At 43.1% G+C, this 6,000-nt stretch overlaps 1 long non-coding RNA gene across 3 annotated transcripts in view; it reads right to left on the reverse strand.

The window, feature by feature from the left end:
- Positions 1-5,743, reverse strand: part of LOC146178789 (uncharacterized) — a 29,582-nt gene extending 23,839 nt beyond the window's left edge. The window contains exon 1 of one of the 3 annotated variants that reach the window (XR_014700649.1): positions 5,469-5,743. This is a non-coding gene — a long non-coding RNA (uncharacterized LOC146178789). The remainder of the gene's footprint in view (positions 1-5,468) is intronic. The other 2 variants (XR_014700648.1, XR_014700647.1) reach the window with 2 other exon arrangements.
- Between the last annotated feature and the right edge of the window lie 257 nt (positions 5,744-6,000).

Consider the following 6,000-nt stretch of genomic DNA (forward strand, 5'->3'; position numbering starts at 1 on the left):
TACTAGTACATTGATTTCGTCCCCTGGGTTTCTGCTCAACCAACCAAGCACTTTCAGTATGTTAGCATTAAAGAACATGGTTCACACAGCTGGGCAGTCACACGGGGTGGAAGCAGGCTCTAGCGTTTGGGAGCAGCTCAGGGAGCAGTAATAAAGCCATTCTGAACCAGCTCTGGTCCAACAAAATAAAATGACAGTTTTGGAACACTCAAATTATGTTCTGGAGCATGTTTCTGTGGCCAAACGCTTCAATCATTTCCAATTTTATATCCCTAACATAAAAAAAAAAAAACAATCTGATTTCTTTTTATTTAAAGTTCAAGGCTTTGTTGACTATGCCTGCCGCTTTGACAACCCTAAAGTAGCAAACCCAATGCTTGCTTGTCCACTTCATAATTGAACACAAAATTTGACTGAAAAAAATTGACCTTTTGCTTACTTGACTTGACAGAGAAATTTGGAGCCTGCCACTCTGATGTGCTCAAGCATTGCCACTAGTCTCCAATACACATCAATAAGCAGAATGTTTCCACTCTCTATCTCGTTTATATCACTTCCGACCCCATGCCTGATCCGATAAATCCCTGGACACTGGTCAGCAGTGTCCCTAAGAAGGATAGACTGCACTCAAGGGTAGTCTTTTCCTCCTTATTTTTTTTTTCCTTGAAGGACACTGGCACTTCCTCAATTTCAGCGTGTTGGCAATAAGCCCTTTATGGCTTTCTAATTTCTAGTAAGTGGCACCTTCGGTGTGTGACCGCTAAAACAATTCAAGTAAGCTTTTGTTTGACGTAGGCTTTGCACAACTGCTATTGACAAACAGGCTCAATGATGCAGCACCTTCCTGCTTTCACAGAAGAAGCACTAGAACTCATAGCTTTATGCAGCTGGACAAGTTTCCTAACGGCTCACGGCAATTTGCAGTAACTGCATCACTTCTCTCTCCCCAGGCAATTGACAAAGCTGGGAAGAGTGCTATGTCACATGAATACCATTTTTCCGCAATAAATTCCCTTCAATTCTTGAGCCTAATTTTCAATTTACTTCCAAACAAATGTTTATTATTGCTTCAAAATTGCTTCTCTACATTACAAAAATGTTATTTATATTAGGCACAGTAAAGGTGCGCTATACCTCTGCTGCCATGACGCTATCATTGTTTCAGCTATGGCAGCTCCCAAATCAAGGATGCACAACCCAAACATGCCACCAGCCTGCTGCGCTTCTCACGGTTACAGCGTACTACAATACTACGACAGGTTAATTGGATTGGATCCCATTCTTTGCAGGCAATACAATGGTTCACTGTGCAGCAAAAACGGTCTTCCACTAAATGTATTGTCAATACACTTAGGTGGTTGGTTTGAAGCAGTTTTGGAGCAATATTGTGCTTTGGAATAGAATGGAGAAATGGAGTAGCGCTTCCACCCCTAGACAGTCATGTAAAGAGTGCCAATAGAACTGCCTCAAAGGGCCCCTTCTGTTTTAACCCTTTAACCACCAATTTATTTTCCGAAAAACATACCAAAATTGCCAATCTTTTTAAGTGACCATAATTTTCTCCATATAATTATGGTTCTGAATATATATTACTTCGATTGTTTGTGGTTAAAATTACCACAAAAGAAAAAAAAACTTCACGAGGGTGGCTTTCCCACAGCGCATGCCATAGTAATGGGTAGAACACACTGAAATACGGCGTATTTATTTCATAATCGCCAATTTCTTTCAAGTGACCATATTTTCTCTATGTAATTATGGTTTTGAAGATATATTACTTCGATGGTTTGTGGTTAGAATTAACACTAAAAGATAAAATAAAAATCTGTTCACGAGGGTAGCTTTCCCACAGTGCATGTGCATTGTGAAATGACTCTTTTGAGCCTTCAAATTAGGCGCCAAAGACGCAAAATGTGTTTTATTATGGTTGACTATCTCCCTCTAGTGTTCAAAATCGCAACCAATGCAATTGACGATCGTAACTTGTCTTTCGAGATGGCAGCACCGCAATATTGGGCTGGTGGGCCGGACGAGTGTAACTTGTCATTGGCGATTTTGGTACGCTATGCCATGAAGAGTACAGCTCGGATTTGGCGGTTAAAAGCTTATAGTGACATTGTAGAAGTTATTACTGAGCTCTTAAAGGAGTGGAGACCGCAAAATTTCTGCATGAATGTATTTTCCTTTGGAACAGAGCACTAGACAATAGCACACATGAATCGTGACATGGAATTCACCTTCACTTATTATTTGAATTTATTTCTTCTACCATTATGGTTTTGGCTTCACCAGCTGAATGATGGATGTGATGACAGAGGAATGAAAAAACTGTGATATAATACCTGCCGGCTCTTTTTATTTCCAGTTGCTGAGTAGGCTTTCATAAGAACTGGTGTGAACTAAAGCACTAGCAACCATATTATAATCTTGAATGTTTCACGTGACCTCAAATTGTCTGTTACAACACAACCTTCATTCAACTGCTCGAACCAAAACAGCAAAAGGGAATAGAATTAATTTTTGATTGCTTGTTGGCGCAATTCACATGACTGTCTAGGGTTTTCGATGGTTGGTTGGCTGGTTGGGTGATGGGGTTTAACATACCAAAGTGACTCAGTGGAGAGCTCTGGAAACTTAGACCACCTGGTGTCCTGTAACATGCACTACTAACATAGCACAGCAGACGGGCGCCTTGCTTTTCGCCTCCATCAAAAAGCTTCCACCGCTGCAGGGATTCGGTCCCACATCCTTGGACACAGCAGTCGAACGCCCTAACTACTGAGCCACCACGGTGGTGGGGCAGCCTTTTAATGTGCTCCACATTATTCCAAAGAAAGAGCACACAACTGAAATTTGACGTCTACTCCTTGAAAAAGGTTTTTGCTTGCAAATGACCTACCTTATCGCAGCGATTTGACTACCAAGAGGAATATGAAATGAAACTGAAAAATTGCTCGTTCTTCTTATCAGTAAAAAAAGTTTGCTTCAGTTCTCAGATGCGCCCTACCCTGGTGGTAGAGTGGCTATGGTGCTCGACTATTGTGCCCAAGGATGCAGGATCAAATCCCAGTCGCGGTGGCTGCTTTTTGATGGAGGCGAAAAGCAAGGCATCCATGTGCTGTGTGATGTCAATGCATTTTGAAGAACTTCAGGTGGTGGAAATTTCCAGAGCCCTCCACTACGGTGTCTTTTATAGCCCGAGTTGCTTTGGTACATTAAACAACAAACTATAAACTAGCCAGTTCTCATATGCAATCCAGCATAATCAGCTCCCTGGTGTTACCACCAGCCTATTGGAACAGAGGCCTGCCCCACGTGCCTAAGATTAACAATGTTCTGTGCGAGCTACAGCAACCTTACTGCTACAAACTCTCTAATCACATCTATCATGACTGTCTACATCCTCCTGCTATGGTAAATCCACTGTCTCTTAGCATTAATGAACCTTTGGTAATCTAGCCTTCATATAACATGCCCAGCCCGAACAGTACAAACAGTAAAAATACTTCAGAAAAAGATTCAGTAATCAGAAGAAGCCTCGACAGCAAGCAGTGGCAAGAAGTAACCATTTCTTAAGAGGGTTCTTGGCAAACTGCTGTTCATTACCTGGCACTGCCAACCAAATGCATTCCAAACAATTCTTAATTCCTATTAAATTTTTTTGCATGGTTCAAATCTGCAGCCACTACTTAGCCTACCCAAATGCATTCTTTCTCTGCCTCCAACAGCTAGCTGCCTATCATGAACTGCACTTCATTTCAAAATAATATTCAAGCCTACTACTGCAGTTTGTTCAGGTCATCTTGCATGCAGTGCAATTTATCCCTCAAATTTGTGAGATCATCACAAAATTACAGGTAGCGATTGTAGATTAAAATATTAACCTTACAGTGAAGCCTTGGAGAACCACTTTGCTTTGCCTAAGTCACACCTAAACAAACTACAACTTCTACCACTGCCCCAGAAAGCTGATGGCCTCTAGAAACATCAAAAAGCACCTCTGCATGCTTTTTGCTTAATGAATCTTGGGAAACACTAACCGAGCAAATGTCAGTTGGCCCATTCGATCTCCTCAGGTTTCACACTATTGTGCCTCACACTCAACAGAGCAACGTACTACAACATACTAATGGTTCGAATGCTTTGGGAGGTTCAACATCCCAAAGCAACTCAGGCTACGAGAGACGCCATAGTATCGGCCTCCAGAAATTTCGACCACGTGGGGCTTCTTAACGTGCACTGATATCGCACCGTCCGCGAGAACTTTGTTTTTTGCCGCCGCAGCCCTGCATCTTCGGGTTCCACAGTCAAGTGCCCTAACCACAGAGCCATCGAGGCAGGGCGGCCACAGAGTAAATGTAATTTATACACATCAGTACAGTGCCAGAATGCAAGTGAATTCTGCAAACAGCATTCTCAAGCTCTCTCCTGACTAGTTCTTTTTCTTTAAAGCACTGAGTGATTGTACTTGAAACCAAACTTCTCGTACAAGGCAATCTACAGCCATGATACCATCGACTCTCATGTGAGAGGAAAACCACTAAAAGCACACCATAAATCATTTGCTTGAATTTTCCCATGCAGATTAATGAGTGGTGGCTGAATTAGCTAGTCAATGAGCATCAAGCATTTGAGATGCTCTAGTGCCGATTTTTATAAGTCAGGAACGCAACACTTCCAAGGTTTACACAGCAGGAGCTGTTTAGGAGCTATTGCAATGGCCACAGATTCTGAATCTGTGGATGACGCCATCTATGTGGACTGGTGGAGGTTTCCTAACAATTTCTCCATCACGCGTTGCGGCTAGATTTTCCTGAATAAATCCCCTGAATGTCTTTCATAAGCAAACTGCTTACGGTTTGGTTCGGTTTTGCGGATTAATATCCCAAGGCGGCTCAGGCTATGAGAGACGCCGTGGTGGGGGACTCCGAGAATTTCGACCAACTGAGGTTCTTTAACGTGCACTGTGCCCTAACCACTGCGCCACCCCGGCGGGGTCAATCTGCTTATAAATACAGTTCAAAGGAGATCTACCGCCAAAGGTGTCTACCCATTTCGACCTGTCATTCACCAGCGATTTCACGCTAAGATGTTGGCTACATCACGTGAACCGATCGAAAACATGGTCTGCAGAGCACAACTTGAGGGGCATCGCAGCTGTAATCCACGCTCGTGAAATGAGCGAGGTTGGCGCTGTATTTGGATTGATTTTTTGGGCGTCCGGCACCGCTCAGAGGATATAAACGTGAAATTTCTTGGTGAATTTTTCGTTACTCCTTAAAGAGAACGGAGCGAAGAAAGCATGGAACAACCTTCGCCTCTTCCCAAACACCGGAACAGAGAAATGGGGAGCTCGCGTACTCAACCTTAAAGCTTAATAAAGCTAAATGTGCCAGTGAGTTCCGCTACACTGCTATTAACACGCACTGTCACGTGTCAGTAGTCAGACGTGGTTATCCCATACTCACCTTATTAGGCCCAATTCATATTGTGGCATAGCATCGAACTCTATAAACGCACTGAGCAACGTTCGCATGTGGTTCGCACTGAGCAACTGCCCCAAAACAACACCAAGTGCAACTTGACGCGACGCCTCAGTAGCGTCTTTGTACGTACACAGTAGGAGAAAAGCCCAACCGTCCAACAACAGACACCAACGGTCACTCTCTTGGCGCCTTTATGCCTTTATCGCGCCAATCGCGCATATCCAAGGAAAAGGGAAAAGTCTCCAGATCCCTAGATCCGACTTTTTTCCAACAGTACCAGTAGGTAGTGTCCAAGGCACTCTGCGCATTTCCCACTTTTTTTTTTTTCTTCTCGGCCTTTATTTCTATTTTTAGGGCATAATGATTAGAGCGCACAACTTGCACTCGCCTGTGCAACGTTTTTAGACACTTTCAGTTTCGATCTTGTTTGTAGCTTTGGTTGTGGAGCTAGTCTTGGTTGTGAAGGTGGTGGTGAAACCAGCGTTACTAAGACAAACGTTGATAAAAACATGCA

Source organism: Amblyomma maculatum, chromosome 9 (assembly GCF_055883805.1).
Source record: "Amblyomma maculatum isolate TAMU_Amacu chromosome 9, ASM5588380v1, whole genome shotgun sequence".
Classification (NCBI taxonomy): domain Eukaryota; kingdom Metazoa; phylum Arthropoda; class Arachnida; order Ixodida; family Ixodidae; genus Amblyomma; species Amblyomma maculatum.